At 38.8% G+C, this 21654-nt stretch overlaps 1 protein-coding gene across 3 annotated transcripts in view; it reads right to left on the bottom strand.

Moving 5' to 3' along the window:
- CDH18 (cadherin 18) overlaps window positions 1-21654 on the bottom strand; it is a 548209-nt gene that overhangs the window by 436022 nt on the left and 90533 nt on the right. For all 3 annotated transcript variants that reach the window (XM_080580190.1, XM_080580181.1, XM_080580180.1), the window contains exon 2: window positions 3080-3133. The gene's annotated coding sequence lies outside the window, so the exon portion shown is untranslated. The remainder of the gene's footprint in view (window positions 1-3079; window positions 3134-21654) is intronic.

Genomic DNA, 21654 nt, shown 5'->3' on the forward strand with positions numbered 1-21654 from the left:
GGCTCATCCTGAGCGGTCAAACTAATCTGCTGCACTTGAATGGTACAACTACTTAGCACAGGTAAATTCAAGTGCATTCATAAATTATTTTTTTTTTAGTCATGTACAAATGGTGAAATAATTTCACTGTAGTTTTTTTTTTCTTTTTTTCTATAGATTCATAAATTGTACAAGTTAGCACTGTTAGTACAAGTTATGCTTGTTATGGAACAAAATCCAAAACTGTACTTAATTATTTCTCAGTATGATTTAGGAGAGTTGAAAAGCTTCATAGACTGCAAGCATAATAAATACTATCTACCACTCCTCCAAAAACCACAGTATTCAAAAAGCAGAGCAGTGCTCCAAATGCTGACCAGAAGCTCTGTTCTGCTGAGATTATGTATTTTTTAACAGACTGAAAAAGAGGTTCACTAGGTGTATTTATTCAAAGTTGAAATACATTTTTACTCGCTACCTTTCTCTATAAACTTATTTGCTGAATATGCTTTGTAAAATAAACTTAGCAGGTTTGAAATGTGCCCTGTAGTGTATCATCAGAAAGTAACAGAACAGAAAATCTCTGCATCACTTTAAAGCTACCTGGTTTTCCAGTCCTGGTAGGAATTAATTGTCTTCTATCATTGTTACATTTAGTTGATGGATATTTATGCTTTCCTAATCTTTAATCATAATTTAGTCAATTAAGTCTTAGCACTCCATGTTTCTTTGAAGGTCTTACGTTCATAAAGATACATATTAATTTCTAGACACATGCCTCTTCATTACATTTGTTTTCACATACAACAAGGTGCCAGTTTATAATCTTGCTCTCCGTTATGCTCCTTTGACATAAATTTAATTGAAAGCACATTATAACAAGTGCTTCCACCTTATTCACAGTTCACACATGCATTTTTTTACTGCACCTTGTGTTTTAGACTTAACATTTCTTCAGGATGCAGCAGAGCTGCCTGGTTACACCCTAGTTCACATCTTAGGTAATCTTAAAACTGTCCCGCATCAGAAGTTGATTAGTCCCTGCCATGGGGAAATCTTCCTATACCATAAAGCCAACGTAGCTGTGTCTGGACCAACTCATCCTTCCTGTTCAGTAGAGGTTCTTCAAAGAAAGGTGATACAACATTCCTTAACACCGTAACAACTCTTCTGATGTTATTAGAAACCAACAACATAGAAACGTGTCTTCAATTCTCCCATGGCCCAGTTTGCCTTCAAATCAAATGACTGAATGATGGCTAAAAGCTGTTTTTCCTTTTAACTCTGGAGCTTGAAGGTCTGCTGTAGTATAGCTGATGGTTTATTCTCTCACATTTTACTAAAAAACAATAGTTTTTCTCTGTATAATCCTTTAGTTAAAATGTAAGAGTGCTTTCACTAAAATAGCAAATATTTGTGAGAGATAGATTTTATTTTTTCTTTCCAAAAAGCACAGATGATGGGTATTTACTAAGCATGTGAATCCCACTCTCAGTTCACAGGTCAGTACCAGGTCCATAGAATTAAATCCTAAAACTAATAATATCAATACAAATTTTGACATCAACACATACAAAAGTGGATTTGTTCCCTTCATAACTAGTAATCCAAGGTCGTGAAACCATTTTTTTCTTTCCTTCTAAGTAAAAGAAGGAAATATGAAACAATGATAAAATGGTAATGTCAATGAAACATTGAAAAAACTGTTCTTGAATGTTCAGGGAATTATATTACATTAAGACCATAAGTGAAAATGAAACCGCTAAGACAAAATGAAAACTTACAGTTTGCTTCATTACTTAATCTAATGTTTGTTTAAACATACTTTTAAAATTCATAGCATGCCATAATAAAAGTGATCAAGGTCTGATTTGCTCAGTAACAAAATATGTGAGATAAAATCAGCCAAATCTTATCACAGCAAAGTATGTCTCTTACTGACATGAAAGGGAGCTGCACAACTAAAGCTCTTCAAAGGCTTTGAAAATGTACAGCATTGTAATAGCCCTTAAAAAGATCATGAATTTTTGTGTCATCTGATGAGTCCTTTATAAATGTGTGCCTTTATCCCACCTTTCCACATTACACTTTCACTTGTTCAATGATATCAGGCACAGTGTCACACTACTCAAGCAGCAATGTCTTTAGTTCTGTCTCACTAATATCAATCATACTCTTGCTTTTTTTTAGGACACCAGATAAAAATCTGGCTTTGTTCCCCATAAGAGTTTTTTTCACTTTTATGTTAATATGATAAAAGAAAATACAGAAGCAAAGCAAAATTATTCAACAGTTAAGTGTGTTGAAAAAACTCATGACATTCAATGACTTTGAAAACTGCTTTCATCATCCCCACATTTAAAATATCCTTCTTCTGTAACTCAGTAGTATGTACCTGACACAGTGCACACTGCAGTTAATCCAGGTGTAGTTCCAACAAATACACTCGTGATTTATGTTAACTTTTTCAGGTTATGAGTAGGTGTATGACTGAGTATGCTGCCTTCATGCATATGTTTGAAGACAGGACAGATGTAATCATTTAGACTAACCTTTTGAATGACACAGAAGTGCACTCTCAAATGCTATAACTTAGTACAGAAAGTACTACAATACCAGTGGGAAGAACAAAGTATGTAAAATAAAAATAATCTGAAAATCAAGGAGGTGGATAATAATAGAACCTAACTGTTCAGGTACCATTTAATGGGAGTCACCAACTCTAGTAACTGATTGCTAGATACCATTCTGAACCAACTCTATCAGACTAATGGAGCAATGTGTTTGTTACAGATGATCCACTGTATTCTTATTCCTACTTATGTTTTATATGCCAAGAGTAATACAGGCCACTGAACAGCACTCTGATAGCTGCTGAACAGGCATACTAAAAAAAAATAATGCTCCTAAAGCACTTGTTAATGCTGTCTTAAATGCGTTACAAGCTTTAAAGGAGCACCAGACATTAAAAAAAAATGCTTTTATATAAGAGAAAGGGAAAATAGAGGTAAAGCAATTTTATCAATTGTTATTCACCTAAGGCAGCCCAAACACTTATTTGGAGGTGATGAAAATTATGAAAATATGAGAATCTACTTACGAGTTGATGAGTAGCCGAGGTTAGAAATGCGTTCTGTCAAACAGTCTTGCCACTCTGCAATGAAAATACCAGAAGTCTGATGATTCAGCAACTTTCACTGAAACAGAACAACAGTTTTGAATATGCTCAGATGATGATGTTTTTCTTTGCATGATACTTAAATAAACAGACAACAGCATTGGACTCTCCTTTGCAAGGCGACGTGAAGAGATTAAGATGTTCATCCTGGCAAATTTATGAAGTCAGCACTTCATGCATGGATTTTTATTTTTAGGCAGCTGTTCAAAGTTGGAATTCTGGTAGAATAATGGAATAATAAAATGTATAGCAATGGTATTTTCAAGGCTTGTACCTAGCATGGGAGTAATTAATGATTTCACGCCTCATGCTAAAATTAAGAAAATGAGCTAATCTGAAAATATTTTAGTTTTAAAACAGTGATGAGTTAGTGCTATAGAGAAATAAGTATTACTTATTATTATAGAGAATGAGTATTACTGCAAAGAAATAAGTATTGATTGGGAAAGAATCTATTCAGAACACATGAAAAATAATTATACAACACAAATATATTTCTGATCTTGTACATATAAAGAACTAAATCTGTTTTACATAATGCTTCTCTATTTCTTCATTTATATGCATTAACCACCAACTTTTCTCAAATATGCAATACGTTGATATAACCTCATTAAATATTTTGACTCTTTTCAGATATTACCACCTAACAAATCTGGCAGATGATGATACTAATAAATGTGAATAACAGTCAACCATTGAAAAGTTAAATACAGATATCAGACCACTAGGAAATATTTTTGTCATTGTTCCCGTAAGACCCTGTATGCATTAGAATATCTAATGACAGATACACAGATACTTAATATAAAAGCACAAACAAAATTTAGTAAACAAACAAACAAACAAACAAAACCACACTTATCTATTTGATCCTATCTTTTTACTTCATCAGCTTTGGTCTTTCTAAATCTACGGCAGTGCAAGGGTCTATGGAAGGGTATGCTGTATATGGAAGTTAAAAAAAATATGTGAGAAGGAGCATCACTTACTGTAGTGTGAATTCTGCCAGAAAAACATAGTTGTGTTTTAACTTCATTTACAGAGAAGCTTTGTTAGCTTAGTTACTGTTCACTATAAACTACTTGTGAATCATTCATGGTAACAAACATAAAAACCACAAGCAAACTAGTCCTCTGTTCCACATCCAGTTGTTTTCTTTTTCCTCACACCACCACATCATCTCACAAGTCAAGAAACCTTCCTGTTTATGACAGAAAAGTCTTCAAATATATCCTGAAGTCCTTGAACAACTGTTTGGGTCAAGGTAATAGCAGGAGTTGCAGAAATGTCTCCACAATTATATCATTTTTACTGCTCCCCATTTGCCTCTCTATAATATAACTGGTAAACAACTGAGATCTCTAGTCACCCCAGAGGAACTACAAACAGCAACAGCTAGATTTTGCTTAAAACAAGAAAAAAGGACTACAAATGTTGCACAGTGTAAGCCAATTACAGATGAAATGTCAACTGTCCCAGAACTACGCTACTGATTCTTCACTAACATCTGGCAAGATATTTTGCATATGTTTTGCACACAAACACATAACTCTCTTCCATACAACAGAACAGAATCATTTGTGTTGAGTTTAGTCCTTAAAAGCATTATATATATCACAGTCCTATCTGTGCTGTTTTCACATGCTTTTCTTCAGAATTAGGAATTTTCTTCATTGTTAAATTCTCGTTTCACATAGAATCATAGACTCATTCATGGAATGGTTTGGGTTGGAAGGCACCTTAAACCCCATCCAGTTCCAAACCCCCTGCCATGGGCAGGGACACCTCCCATCAGACCAGGTTGCCCAAAGCCCCATCCAGCCTGGCCTTGAACACTTCCAGGGATGGGGCATCCACAGCTTCTCTGGGCAACCAGGTAGTTAGAAAGATTTGCTAACTTATTCTGGGTCACTTTCACTGCCTTAGCTTTTAACAGTTCTCCTGCAGTCACAGAGAAAGAGGATAGATTAGCTTCAATCATCTCACTGGAATAATTGTTCTTTGGCTACAAAAATGACATTGATAGATTTATGAGTTATACTTCAAGTAAGAATGACAGCATTGTTGTTCTTTGTATAATGATCCTGATGTGTTTATTCCTAACTTTAAGGTTCTGGTGATATACTGAGATATGTACAAGTCTGTTGGTGGTGGTGGTATTTCCATACTAATCCTCAATTGCTGTTCATTATTAATTCATTCTGCCACTTTTTCTACTTCTGGTTTCAGCCCGTGTTTCCTCTCAGCCACTGAAGTCAAATTTAGTGAGACAAAAAATACAACATTAAGGCATTGCCTTTTCTTCTTTATTTCTGTTGGCCTGTTTTCTTAAGATCTCATACTTGCACATGAGTTTTTTGTAGTTCTATATACTATTTCTTGGCAATCCAAGATCCAACTTTTCTGCTGGGTGTGATTTGTAACCATCTGGTATTAGGCTGGTTGTGATTTGTGAGAAGCTCAACTTCCTTCTGGGCTTGCAAGTGTTCAGTTCAACAGCATAAAAAATAAGTTCAACATGGATGATAAATTCTGATAAGTGACATAATAAAAGCTGTCAGTACATGAGAAATTAGAGTTTTGTTTAAAAGAGCAAATGGACATCAATGGTCAGTCACCACCTTCTTCTAAATTGATATACAAAGCCAGGTAGTTTATGGGTAAGATTAGGTAAATGTAAGAATCTAATGACATCCAAATGGGACGTTCAGATATAAAACAGGATCCTACGGTAGACCTTCTGAACAGTCTTCTGGCACTAAGCAAATATCACAGGCCATCTAACATGACATTAGGCTGCTAAATCCCACTCAGCTAAACTGTGATGACTTCAATCTAGATTTATGTACAGGCAGCTAAAGCATGAAAACCTTTCAGTAGCATACATCAGTTAAGATCAGGCCTGAGCATGTTAAGAATAGTGAAATAAAATCATTAGAAGATAATCTGTCCTCGTCAGAGGTTGGAATATGGAGTGCTACCAGACGGCCTAGGGTGGATTCAGAAATGGCAGTGAAATTCCCGAATGAAAGAACTTCATGAGAAAACATGAGCCACCAGCACAGCAAACCTGCTTTTCCAGGTTGATTCTCCCTTAATCACTCAAAGTAATAATATGCTCAGCCCTCCAACTTTAGGATGAGCTGCATTTGTCCCTTAGAGACTATGGCACACAACATAATTAACTTTAATAAATCAGAGTTCAAGAAAATACACACAATGGCTTGAGAGGACCATCACAGACTTTGTAAGTACTTTCTCTTCATTTGCTTTAAAGTTATACAACATATTTCTGTTCCTGGAGTTCTTCATCTTACAGGGGATACCTAACTTGGGAGAAGACATCTGAATTACAGAGCACTCACGTTCCATGATTGTTTAATATTATTCAGAAGGTAACTGAGACTAATAGTACAGGACACAGTCTACTATTTTTTTTCGTGCAAAAAACCTACCAGCCTTTCAAAAGAAAAAAAATCCCTCAATCGTACGTCTCACAACCTGTGGTGGTTTTACCCAGCTGGGTAGCTGAGCTCCACCACAACCAATCTCTAATTCCCCCTTCTCAAAGCGAAACGGGGAGAAAAAATACAATGAAAAGGGCTCAAGGGTTGAGATAGGGACAGGGAGATCACTTAGCAATTATCACAGTATCACAGTATCACGGATTTCTAGGTTGGAAGAGACCTCAAGATCATTGAGTCCAACCTCCGACCTAACACTAAGTACTCCACTAAACCATATCGCTAAGCTCTACATCTAAACGTCTTTTAAAGACCTCCAGGGATGGTGACTCCACCACCTCCCTGGGCAGCCCGTTCCAATGCTTAATAACCCTTTCGGTAAAGAAGTACTTCCTAACATCCAACCTAAAAGTACCCTGTCGCAACTTTCGCCCATTCCCCCTCGTCCTGTCACCAGGCACGTGGGAGAACAGACCAACCCCCACCTCTCTACAGCCTCCTTTAAGGTAACTGTAGAGAGCGATAAGGTCGCCCCTGAGCCTCCTCTTCTCCAGGCTGAACAAGCCCAGCTCCCTCAGCCGCTCCTCGTAAGACTTGTTCTCCAGACCCCTCACCAGCTTGGTCGCCCTTCTCTGGACTCGCTCGAGCACGTCCATGTCCTTCCTGTAGCGAGGGGCCCAAAACTGAACACAGTACTCGAGGTGCAGCCTCACCAGAGCCGAGTACAGGGGCACAATCACTTCCCTAGACCTGCTGGCCACACTGCTTCTTATACAGGCCAGGATGCTGTTGGCCTTCTTGGCCACCTGGGCACACTGCTGGCTCATATTCAGCCGACTATCAACCAATACTCCCAGGTCCTTCTCGGCCAGGCAGCTTTCCAGCCACTCATCTCCCAGCCTGTGGCGCTGCTTGGGGTTGTTGCGCCCCAGGTGCAGGACCCGGCACTTGGCCTCGTTGAACTTCATACAGTTGACCTCAGCTCATCGCTCCAGCCTATCCAGATCCTCCTGCAGAGCCTTCCTTCCCTCGAGCAGATCGACACACGCACTTAGCTTGGTGTCATCTGCAAACTTACTGAGGGTGCACTGGACGCCCTCATCCAGATCATCGATAAAGATATTAAAGAGGACCGGCCCCAGTACCGAGCCCTGGGGGACACCACTAGTGACCGGCCTCCAACCAGATTTGACTCCATTCACCACAACTCTCTGGGCCCGGCTATCCAGCCAGTTTCTAACCCAGCGAAGCGTACGCCAGTCCAAGCCCCGAGCAGCCAGTTTCTTGAGGAGAATGTTGTGGGGAACTGTGTCAAAAGCCTTACTGAGGTCAAGGTAAACCACATCCACAGCCTTTCCCTCATCCACCAAGCGCGTCACTTTCTCATAGAAGGAGATCAGGTTCATCAAGCAGGACCTGCCTTTCATAAACCCATGCTGACTGGGCCTGATCGCCTGCTTGCCCTGCAAGTGCCGCGTGATGACCCTCAAGATAATCTGCTCCATGAGCTTTCCTGGCACTGAGGTCAAACTGACAGGCCTATAGTTCCCCGGGTCTGCCCTGCGGCCCTTCTTATAGATGGGTGTCACATTGGCTAGCCGCCAGTCAACTGGGACCTCCCCCGATAGCCAGGACTGCCGATAAATGATGGAAAGCGGCTCGGCCAGCTCCTCCGCCAGTTCTTTTAGTACCCTCGGGTGCATCCCATCCGGCCCCATCGACTTGCGCACATCCAAGCTCCGTAGCAGGTCGCCAACCATTTCCTCGTGGATAGCGAAGGCCGCATCCTGCTCCCCATCCCCTTCCACCAGCTCAGGGCACTGGGTATCCAGAGAACAACCGGTACTGCCGCTAAAGACTGAGGCAAAGGCGGCATTAAGCACCTCAGCCTTTTCCTCATCCTTAGTAACTAGGTTTCCCCTCGCATCCAGTAAAGGATGGAGATTCTCCTTAGTCCTCCGTTTCGCGTTGATATATTTGTAAAAGGATTTTTTGTTGTCTTTAACGGCAGTAGCCAGATTGAGCTCCAGATGAGCTTTGGCCTTTCTAATTTTCTCCCTGCACAGCCTCGCTACATCCTTGTAGTCCTCCTCAGTGGCCCGCCCTTTTTTCCAAAGATTATAAACCCTCTTTTTTCTGCTAAGCACAAGCCGCAACTCTCTGTTCAGTCAGGCCGGTCTTCTTCCATGCCGGCTCGTCTTTGGGCACGTGGGGACGGACCGCTCCTGTGCCATCACGATTTCCTTCTTGAGGAGCGCCCAGCCTTCCTGGACTCCTCTGCCCTTCAGAACCGCCTCCCAAGGGACTCGGCCAACCAGCGTCCTGAGCAGCTCAAAGTCAGCCCTCCGGAAGTCCAATACAGCAGTTTTACTGGTCCCCTTCCTGGCCTCGCCAAGAATAGAGAACTCTACCATTTCGTGGTCACTCTGCCCAAGACAGCTTCCGACCACCACATCTCCCACCAGTCCTTCTCTGTTTGTGAAGAGAAGGTCTAGCGGGGCACCACCCCTGGTAGGTTCACTGACCAGCTGCGTCAGGAAGCTATCTCCCACGCTCTCCAGAAACCTCCTAGACTGCTTTCTCCACGCCGTGTTGTGTTTCCAGGATACGTCCGGGAAGTTGAAGTCCCCCACGAGGACAAGCGCCGACGATTTTGCAACTTCTGTCAGTTGCCTATAAAACTCCTCATCCGTCTCCTCATCCTGGTTCGGCGGTCTATAGCAGACCCCCACCAGGATGCTAGCCTTGCCGGCCTTCCCGCGGATCCTAACCCACAGGGATTCAACCTTATCATTCCCAGCCTGGAGTTCCACAACATCAAAAGATTCTCTAATGTAGAGAGCCACGCCACCACCCCCTCTGTGCTGCCTGTCCCTCCTGAAGAGCCGATAGCCAGGCAATTATTATAATCACAGGCAAAACAGACTCAGCATAGGGAGATTTATACGATTTATTACCTATGGCTAACAAGCTAGAGCAGTGACAAACAAACAAACTAAAAAAAAAACCAAAAAAAAAAAACAAAACACACATACACAAAAAAAAAACCACTAAACCAACCTTCTCCCCATACACCCGTTTCTACGGGTGCTCCTCCCCCTGAGCAGCACAGGGTAAAGGGGAATGGGGGTTGTGATCAGTCCCTAATGCTTCGTCTCCATTCCTTCACGGTCGCTCTGCCCCTGCTCCACCGGGGGCTCCTCCACGGGCTGCAGCGTGGAGATCTGCTCCATGTGGGACCCATGGGCTGCAGGGGGACAGCCTGCTCCACCAGGGGCGTCTCCACAGGCCGCAGGGAAACTGCTGCTCCGTGCCTGGAGCACCTCCTGCCCTCCTTCTGCATTGACCTTGGGGGCTGCAGGGATGGATCTCACTCCTCTCTCCCAGCTGCAGGTTTTTTTTTGTTGTTGTTTTTTGTTTTCACCTTCCTTAAATCTGCTTTCCAAGAGGCCCACCCAGTGTCACTCCTTGGCTTGGCTCTGGCCAGCAGCAGGTCCCTTTTGGAGCTGGCTGGAGCTGGCTCTGATCTGACATGGGGCAGCTTTTGGGATCTGCTCACAGAGGCCACCCCTGCAGCTCCCCTGCTCCAAAACCTTGCCATGTAAAGCAAGTACATGACCACACCCAACAAGGAATCCAAGGCAAAGTATATCAAAACTGCTAAAAAGCCAAGGTCAAAAGCAAATGGTGCTATTTGCAGTAGCAAATTGCAATTACACATCTCAGTTTGTGGTCTTCATTTACCTTTTCATGTCTCATGACATAGCCCTGTAATGCAGCACTACCATTGCCAATAACACACCACAAGCTGTTTACTCAATCTGCAAGGTCTCAGGACAGTGGTTTGTCAGTCTGAACTTTTACTGACCTGCCCATAGCTTTGTTTTATATGGTTTAGTTGTGACAAAAATTTCTCTAACTGCTGATTTGTTTTATTTTGGCTTATCTTTGTGTAATACCACCATAACTTCATAGAGATAGCAGTAACAAGCAGCTATTCTATGCAGAACGAGATATTTATAACTAACATAACATTGCAATGTATAGAAATACAGGCTTGGTACAATAGAAAAGGCCTTGAATACTGGAGACACTAGATGGGGTGTGGATGGTAAAATGATGGGATTATAGGAGACAGGGCATGGGGTCAGCTGTGGGGATCCCGTGGCTATAAACAACTACCCAGTGTTCAGCTAAAGGAAAGCAGAGATGGACAAAACTGGGTTTACAGTTAATAAAGAAAACTAAGACATAGTATCTAACATGCAATAAACGCAACCAGATATAGTAACTAAGGATATAAGATACCTGTAAATCAGTGAAGATTGAGAAAGAGAATGAAACCCCTGATGTGAGGACCCAAAAGAGCAATGGAAAGGTGAGCATAACACTGGGGAAAAGGGTGGAAATTATGAAGTGTGTATATAACAATTTTAATGGCATTACTTTTTTTTTTTTCCTGTAACAAAGGGAGGGGAGGGGATCATTCAGGTTGGAAAACACCTCCAAGATCATCTGGTCCAACCATCACCCTACTACCAATGTCACCCACTAAACCATACCATGTCCCTAAGCACCACGACTGTGCAAAGCAAAAAGGGGACAAAGTCCACAGAATCTTTTCTGGCACAGAAAAATTAGTAACAGAATTTAGTTGCTTTACTGAATATGCAAATGACAACTGAATTTCTTCATCTGATCTCTTCCAGAACTTGTAACATCCTTGCTGAAAGTCAGAATAGGTCTGGTAAAAACTATGCTTCAGCTTTCACTGTCACTGCTAACTTTCACTTTCTTACAAAAACACAAATGCTGCTGCACTTCACAAGTGTGCATGTACAATGCCAAACATAGGTTGAACATATGTGAAACAGAGTAAGCATCAATCCCAAGAGAACAGGGTATTTTATTAATACAAATTTCTCTGTTCCAGATAGAAATTCAAATCCCTGAGAGAGTCCATTAAAAATTATCTTTCATCAACTTCTTCAAAATATGTCTGGGGACTCAAATTCCTCAGAATGTTCTTTTATGAAGCTGTAGTAATTTCACATATAAATTGGGAAGCACAAAAAAAAAAAAAAAAGTTGTATGTTTTGATTTTTAATTTTTGGAACAAGAATTAAACAGGGCCTAACTTATTGATACAGCTATTTTCTTTTTTCCTGTGTTGCGGCCTTATACCTTTCAGTACTCCCTTGCATTGAAAGAAAATTTCTTGCTAAACATTGAAGTATTTATACAACCTTCTTCTTTACTCTCAAATAACACTGGTGATCAAGCACATTGTGTCAGCTGGGCAAATATCTTATTAAGAGTCATTCTTTGGATAAGATTCACTCTTTCACTATTTCATAGAAACGTTCTGAATAATGCATCAGCAAAGACAGATCAGTGGCCTTCCTCTAAAATTCCCTGTTGCTTTTCAGTGTGATTCATTGTTGCCAGTGTCTAAGAAAACACCTGGTAAACGCACTCCAGTACTTCTTTAAAATTCAGTACTGTTTTAAACAACAATTTAAACATTTCCAGAGAAAACCCCGAGTGCTCTGGATATGACTTCTTTATCTCACAACTTTAGGAATCATAGAAACATAAAGATTGGAAAAAAACCTCCACGATCATCTGGTCCAACAATCACCCTACCACCAATGTCACCCACTAAACCATGTCCCTAAGCACCACATCCAACACCCTCAGGGATGGTGACTCCACCAGAGATCTCTCATTCATGCTGTCTGAAGTCCCTCCTAGAACTTCAAACATCATTTCTTCCTGAAACCATGTTAATTTTCTTTACCAACCAGGTGCATAACTGCAAGGTCATGAACAACATCTTGCAGAGCTAGCTGACAGTGTAGGGTTTGTCTGATCACAACTCAGAGAATTCATCCCCGCTCGTTCTCTCAAACATTTTAAGCAATTCTCCAACAGCTGTTCACTCTTCTCAAAACTTGTGAAAATCTACATATATCTTTTTTTGGAGAAGACACACATCTTTGCTCAATCTTCCAGTGTTCAGCAACTGGTTAACACCCACTCTCAAGCCCATAGTTTGATACTAAATTCTTTTTTTATCACTTGGAGTCTGAGTGACTGTACTCTGTCTTCTCCACTGTTTGATTTAGTGTAAGTCTCCAAACTGTTTAATGACCCAATGGTAAAAAATTGTATTCTAGGTTTTAATGGGGACAGGGCTGTTAGATGCTTAAATGATCCACTTACTGTTTGTGCACAGGCTGATGAACACTATGCATAGTTAAGCAAACACACACACACAAAAGAAAATCTTGGTATAATTCAAGCTCTTTGTGGGTGAGATCTCTCTGTAAATGACCCACTTTATCACAGTATAATGTCTGCTACACAAATATACATGAAATACTGTTAAGTTTCTATTATCATCTCTTATGTAACGGAAGGGTATTCTAAACAGAATTCTGATTCATGAAAAAGAATAATAAGAAATGATTGCATTACAGTGGGTTTGGCAGATGATATCCAAACTACTGCTTTTATGCATTTTTAAATAAAAGCAGTAGTATAAGAGATATAACTGACATTGTGGTATCTGAGTTCAATTCAATGACATTTTTAGAAAAACTCCTCATATGGAACAGTTATCACATCCAAAAGGATTTCATTATATCATACAAATAAAACTGCCTGACTCTGATTTTGGCATTATATAAACAAAAATACCAAACTTTACATGGTACCACTCATACACTATTCCATGAAGTGAACCTTAAAAAATCTAGAATTCACACTTGCACTAAGACGTTTCAAGTGTCCCTTGCATGGTAGAAATATTAACTAGTTTATGGTTTTATATCTGACACTATATTATACATCATCATGAAACTATGTAATCAAGAAGCCATGCATAGTACAAAAAATGTTTAATTGTCCACAAATGTCAGATTCTACTGTATTCTTGAGCCTCTTCTACTACAAGTTGTAACTATTTTTAATGATTAATTTTTCAAATGGAATAGTAACCCCCTTGTAGCTGAATGTCTAAATGATTACAATAAGTATTTCAGATGGGGAGCTGACAACTGAGAAGAAGAGAGATAAAGAAACATCCCAAAAAGATGGAGAAAGAAGAATCTAATGCAGGACAATATGGATGATATCCATAACACTGTAAAAATCAGCCCACAGGATCATGTACACACATTCAGAAGGGGGACATTCTCAGACAGCAGCTCCAGGGAAAGCAAGTCTTGTTTAAAAAGTAGCAGTGGAACAATCTACAGAATAAATCCAGACAGTGGAAGGATATGTGCTCTGCTAGGACCATGTAAATAAAATTAAAACACACACACACACACACAGACACACAAACAAAAAAAACAACCAGAGGTCTGTGACTCCTGTAAACTACAAATAAATTAAGAAGGGAAGAATTTAAATGAGTGCCTTAAACTGGAATAAGCATATTAAAATGGTACAACCACCAATGATATATTAAGATTTTGTAACACTGTGATAGCACAAAATCACAAAACGTGCAAACATTTTGTATAATTGAGTAACGTAACCCACAAGGGAAATAAAAGTTAAGTGTAGTTGCTTGTGAACCAGCCAAGTGACAGAATTTACAAGACGGAGATCAAAGAATGAGATAAGCACATAAGAGTGCAAACAGGTAAGACATCCTTCCAAACACTTACAAATAATGAATGGCAAAATCAAAACCAGGATAAGTAGCATAAGGAGTAGGTAAGGTCTTTTGGACATGGGGAAAAGTAGCAATACAACACCAAGCATATAAAGAAAAGAATGAGAAGATTGATGAGAAGTTGACATAAATTCTGACTTCTCCAAGACCTCTCAGGCCACTTCATCTTGACTAACATCATCTACCACCGTAGCCATCAGGGCTAATTACACAGCATCAGTTCTGTGGTATTCTGTACTCACAGCTAATTTACATCATGCCTGTTAAAGATCAATTATTTAGTGTGTGCAATATTAATGATTAATAACATGCAAGAACTAACCATTGGCACAAAGACTGTCATCATTGAATGAATTCAATATAAGTTTTAAACTTGAAAACTGACTTGAACTGTCAGTCTTCTAAACACTCCTCATGCAGCAAACTCCCTTTACCTGATACATTTGCATATGTGACTACGTACATATATTCAGTTAAAACAAATGACACAAGTTCCTGAGTCATAAGAAAGTGGATTCTTAAACTGGCAGAGAAAAGTCCACCACATTTCCTAGTAGCACACTGAGACATCAATGACAGTGACCTAAAACACACTGACCTAAAAGAGTAGCTAAAATAAATGAAAGACAATCTTTTGTGAAATTCTAGTACTCTATGGGAGGGGAAAAAAAAAAAAAAAAAAAAAAGCACTCAAAAGCACTCAATATAATAAGCAAAGAACTCAAGCATCATCTATGGAAGAATATCTAAAATCTGTCAATGAATGGAAAAAAAATTACCAAAAGAGTATTTTTCCAGACACCTGGATTCCACCTGAGATTGAGACCAGTATGACTAGTAAGAACATTAAATCAAGAAATAAGGATAAAAAATCATCAGACAGTGAAATGATATGAATAGAATCATAGAACCACAGAATGGTTTGGGTTGGAGGAGACCTTAAAGACCATCTTGTTCCAACCCCCTGCCATGGGCAGGGACACCTCCCACCAGACCAGGTTGCCCAGAGCCCCATCCAGCCTGGCCTTGAACACCTCCAGGGATGGGGCATTCACAGCTTCTCTGGGCAGCCTGTGCCAGTGCTTCACCACCCTCTGAGTGAAGAATGTCTTCCTTATGTCTAATCTAAACCTACTCTCTTTTAGTTTAAAGCCATTCCCCATTGTCCTTTCAATATACTCCTTGACCAAGACTCCCTCCCCAGCTTTCCTGTAGGCCCCCTTTCGGTATGGGAAGGCCATTCTAAGATTTCCTCAGAGCCTTCTCTTCTCCAGGCTGAACAACCCCAACTCCCTCAGCCTGTCTTTGTAGGAGAGGTGCTCCAGTCCTCTGATCAGCCTCGTGATCAGCCTGTCTCTCCAATTTAGAGACAAGGCTATCATGAGGGATGGTGTCAAATGCTTCATATAATTCCAGGTAGATGTTGTCAGTTATTCTTCCCCTATCCATCAATGCTGTAGCCCCAGTTTTACCTCGTGTTAATAGATTAGAAAGAAAAGGCAAGTAAACAAGCCTAACAGAAAACAAGTAATGGGCAAAGATACAGAAATGGATTAATCAGCAGCAATAAGGAAGAAAGTACTCATCTCACAGAAGAAATTAGGTAACTGGTACAGTTAGGGAAAGCTTGGAAGTAAACCCCTCTAAGAAAAAGGTATTGCCAAGAAAAATAACTCGAAGGCTTTTTACACCAGGAGCCCAGATAGTGTAACGTAGGGGATTGAAAAACTGCTGTAGGAGACAGGCACATACACCAAAGGCAAACAGAATGGGAAAAAAACACCTCAAAAAATAAATTAATTAATTAAAAAAAAATCCAAACCTATATTGAAATAGTTATGTTACTACAGCATTATACATAGTATACATATATACAACTGTCTTGAATGATAATTATGTTGAGAAAAGAAAGAATAACCAATGATTATCAGAGCTTCCAAAAAATAAAAAGAGATCAGGTAGGCAGAACAGTCGAAGTGAACTGAAAAAAAATGAAGAAAAGAAAAGAAGAAAAGTTACTGGCAGCTGAGGTGTTGAAACTGTCCCTGGCAAAGATCTGCATTGGCTCCGTGGCTGCTCTCCCCCCCGTGCGCAGGAGGCAGCATATCCCACCCAGTCGCAGCCGCCCGCTCCACTGCCTGCCGAAAGAAGCGGGGCCCGTGAACAGGCCCCAGCACTAATTAGCTTACTAGGATGGGTTTAGACTTGACTGTAGGCTTTCATGATTACACTAAAAATCAATGGAGGTATTTGTAATGTTTCTAGTAAGTTAATATTAGCTATTGCCCAGAAACAGTGTTTTCTGAAGTACATCCAAAAAATAAAAAAAAAAGTCTTAAGATTTCAATGATTCATGTGATACAATGTGGCATGAGAAATTGTTACACGTATAAGAGAATACCTGAATTTTAAGAGTAAGGAAATGGTAAAAGTAGAGAATAATGGGGTAGTTGTGAAAATTAAGGTTAGAGAAAAATTACTGCTAGAGAACTGCAAGGACTTCTATTGGGATTTGTATTTTTCATTAACCTTGGCTCAAATTCAGGACTGTTTTAATGAAAAGTGCAAATGACATATTTGGAGTTATTGTCAAAGGGCTGGAATATCATACCTGGAGAACTATATCACCTTGAAATAGGTATTGAAGTGCTGTCAACCACGGATTTTCAAGTTCCTTACATAGTTTTTTACTTGGAACTTGAGATTTTTGCATGAGAACAAACAAACAAAAACATGCCTTACAACCACTCTATAAATCCTACCTCTATTTTTGCCATATATGCCCAAGAGGCATATGTTACATATGTTACATATGTTACATTATCTAAGTAACAGAACTCTAATACTGTTCTTTATTCATGAAACATCTCCAAAACTATGACACCTGATCCACAATGCTGGAGGCTGCATGGATACCTAGATAGTTAATGTGATGGGTATTTTCTTTGGGAGATTTTTCAACAACAATTTTCGCTTCATTTGTAATGTTCTTAAAAAACAGAATGAACTTCAAAAAAACTTCAAACGGGATGCTAGAGCATGACAAACATGACATCACTTATGTGTAGTAAATATATTTTAGTTGTTGCAGGATTAAGCTGCTTGGGATAACCAAACATTTGGTCATTCTTGGCGTTTTTATCTCAGTATAGTAGTGAAATATCTCTGCTGAAACTGCCAGTTATGAATAACAGTAAAGCAAACTCCTGATTAATTCTCATTACCAGATTATTTAACCGCATGCTGCAGAAAATTGTCCTTAATTTTATATCGAAAATCAATATTCATCTCACCTAGAAAGGAACAGCAATAAGCACCTGCAACATATGCTCAAGGACAAATGAGGCAAATGTTGAAAATGATGAATATTTGTCTATCAACCTTAATTCTTTTTATGTTTCATATTATATCAGAAAGCAATATCAGTGTATCAGCAAAGACATTCCCTGAGCAAGTACAGAAGTGCCTTCTTAAAAATCTAACATCATGGGTATTGTATATTTGTTTTGATCATACTCACTAAAACTGCAACACATAAAATGAACATTGACTGTTTTCTCTACTAAGGCAGCTTTCAGTAGCCGACAGATGTACATGATGCACACTACAAAACATATTTTCTTTATATGTATTTAAATAGACTGAATCTATTTTCACATACACACTCATATAAAACTTTCAGTTTTTAGAAATTACAAAGAATTATATTCTAGAAAAAAATACAGATCTAGCCTCCTTAAAAAAAAAAAGGCAGCACATTTTGTGAACAATTCATTCTTTTTATTAATATTGTTGTTGTTGTTGTTGCTTTTTTGCTTTCTAATATGAATCTTAGAAAAAATTTCCCTATTAAAAGCTCTTGATAGCAAAAGAAAATAATTTTAAGGATCTGAGATTAAACAAAGAGGAAGAAATACCTGAACACATCATGAGGATTGCTGCAAATAGCACTGATGCATTTATCCAAAAGCAAAAACATAGTTCTCCAAGATTTTTTTTATTATATAGCTAAATAAATGTTTGACAGACTGGCTAAATAGTAACATATTAGAGAAAAAGGCCTCCTAATGCATCTGGTTTATAAAGACAAGTGTTAATACTGACTCCTATATGTGAGACTTAATGCACAGAGACAGGGAATTGGTTCTCTCTACATCTCCCTCTATCCCCATGTCTCCACTTCCCCTCCTTCTCTGTGTCACGAATGTTATTTTATGCAAAAAGAATGGCGACGGAGTTGATCTAGATATCAGAAAATTCTCCTTTTGAAACGCCCTATCTGGTTACATCTGTACACGTGAAATACAGGGGGACAGTGCCCACAGCTGGGCAATGCTACACAACTGTCGGCAGCAGGTGCTGACACCCTCCCCAGCATGCATTTATTTCATGCCCATTCAGACCCTCCTTGACACTGACTGCACGCAGTTTGATGAGAGTGGACGTTCCTAGTAGGCAGGCTAGCTCAAGCAGCACCTTGTCCTCACAGGACACAAACTGTGCCATGCCGTCTGCATGCCAGCCAGTACAGCCAAGGAAGCTGACCCCAGAACTCAAAAAGACCAGCAATCCCTGGCCAAGCTAGCCTTTTACCATCAGCAAGGGGAAGTACAAGCAGTTCTCCCCTAGCACAATTACAAAACAAAGAAACAAAACACCTCATTTGTCCCCTGACATAAGCTGCGTTCATTCATTGTTGACAAAAGGATGATACCAACACACTGACATCAAATCACTTCCACGGTCTTCAGGAGGCTCTGAGGCTACGTTTTCCTTAATACACAAAATGGATGAAGGTCCACGAAACAGCCTCGTCCCTATCCGTAAAGCAAAACTTACCCCTTCTCCCACAAAGATAGAGATGCTTTGTTCAAACTGCCTACTGGGAATGGTCATTGGTCTATATAACCCCTTGGTCATCCTCAAGCACTCTCTTGGCAAAAGCATGTCAGAAATATGCAAGTTATTAAACAGTGTGAAAACTGTATGCCAGTGATTTAGCCCAGACTCTGCTTAGGTAAGTATTATAGACGTATTTTGAGATACTAAAAATGCCTGTTTTCTGACAGTGTTTCAGCTAACTTTCTGAATTTGCTATCTTCCATCTTTAGCATTCACTAAAAATCATTTCCAGTATGACTGAAAGAGTGAAAAGACACCTGATGGTTATTTGTTAAGATCATTTATTGAGTAAACCACAGCATCCACAGATTGTTTTCTAACCTGAGAATATAATAATAATAAAATTATAAATAAACAAACAAACAAACAGATTAACACAGGCTGCAGGACACTTAGGGTGGAACTTGCTAAAAATAACATTTCTGTTCATTGGAAACAAGAGAGGAGCAGTCACTGAAATGGACAGCTGAAAGAAACAACAGCCATCAATGCCTCACAATGGTCAAAAGATACAAGTACCCACAAAACGTATTTACTAATGATTTCAAATATTGTACTTTCTGAGTTTTTATAACTACTTCTTGATGCAAAGAAACAACGCTGCATTCATTTTGTGAGGGGAAAACTGAAGTAATGGAAGTCTGACCAAACACCCTTTGTTCACATAAAGTTGGCACCAGTGTTAATGACAGCAGGTCACCAAAAATTGATTCAACTGAGTAGTCAGGTGACTTCAGTCATTCATGAATAAACTTCTTATATAATTCATCCATATAGGTAGTAAACTAAATTAACCTAAATTGCTATTAAAGCCTAGGAATTTCATAATAATGGAAAAAGATTTTCATTTTGCCCTGAAAAAAAAAAAAAATTAAATAAATAAATATATATATAAAAATATGTATATAGTCTGTGATTTGAAAGTGCAGCAACTTGTTCCCCTTTACATTTTAACATACAGCATGCAAAGCAATTTTTGACTGAACATTTAAAAGTTATTTTTTTTAAATACCTTTAAAACAAGCAACATATATCTGTGCTAACTGTTAAGAAAAACAATTTTATTTTCAAAACAACTTTATGTTTGTTTCCTTATGTCACAGTTATATGGTTTATTTTTCAATTCTTTTTATGGTAAACAGCAACCTTTGGGTTTAATCTTTATACTTACAAGCTTTCTTTTTTTTTTTTTTGCTGTACCATAACATAATTTTCATCAATTCATTAAAAAGAGATAAAACAAATTATTATAAATACATATGTATATGTATAAACAAGATTTGGAAGAGCTAATATTGTAATGGCTCCTATGGAAAAAAAAAAAAGGCTTCATGTTGTCAGTATGGGTTGAAGTTCAGTTCCTTAATAAGGTCTGCTTTCTTTAAGTTTAATGGAATTCTTAATGCTGATTTCAGTACCAAGATCATTCCAAAAGTGAACACTGTAGCTGCAGGGATTGCACTATACAGTACGAATATTTTTCTATACTAAGAATCAATGCTTTTCCACATTGTTACTATCCTGTGTAAAATACTTTTTAATGAGAAAGTATATTATCCTTTTATTTAGATTCCATAACATATTAGTAACTGCAAAAAAGGTCCTGTAGTTTTAGGTAATGTAACACTCTTTAGATAAAATAGTGTTTGCAAAACCACTTTCAGCAGTGACATAGCTGAAAGACGACAGTCCTACTGTCTATATTATACACATACAGACATGTATACTCCTCTAAGAAGAAAATGAAGAAATATTCCCTTTTTAAATGCCAATCCATAACTATTCAAGTTACAATTTGCAAACCTGATTAGCTAAATCAAAAGAGGTATTGACTATTAGTCAAGACTCAATAAACTAAAATGACAAGTTTAAATACTATTGACTAGCAACTCACAGTGCAGAAAGCAACTTAAGTGATCCCACACTAAAGTTATGTAAGACGTAAAGGAGTGAAACACACACTGTTTTTTCAACTTGCCTCCTCCCTTCTGTCCTGGGGGGAGACCCAGTTACCTTGATTTTCACCAAATAAAGCAGGCTGGTAGCTGTGTCAGTAAGTGGAGCCATGCACCCAGTCCTTTTCTGCCTTTGAAAGCTCAGGTTTAAAAGGAAACAAAGCAACTACTTTTCTGTTAGGCTTGTCATTTTTTGTGTGTGTTTTTTTTTTGTTTGTTTTGTTTTTTGTATCTTCATAAAAGTATGTAACAAAACAATGTATGCTTTCAATAAAGAAGCTAATTTGGTAGAGTCAGAAACATTCAGCTGAATAACTTAATCAAATGATCATTCAATAATACAGAATTTGAATTAACCTGAACCTAGAATGATTTGAGATTTCTTTTCCTCATTCCTTGCTATTCTTTTCCTTTTCTTTTTTTTTTTTTTGCTATACTTTTCCTCATTCCTTGCTATTGCTATGCTCCTTCAGGAGTTTTAAGTCA

Source organism: Anser brachyrhynchus (genome assembly GCF_964034855.1).
Source record: "Anser brachyrhynchus genome assembly, chromosome: 2".
Taxonomy (NCBI): domain Eukaryota; kingdom Metazoa; phylum Chordata; class Aves; order Anseriformes; family Anatidae; genus Anser; species Anser brachyrhynchus.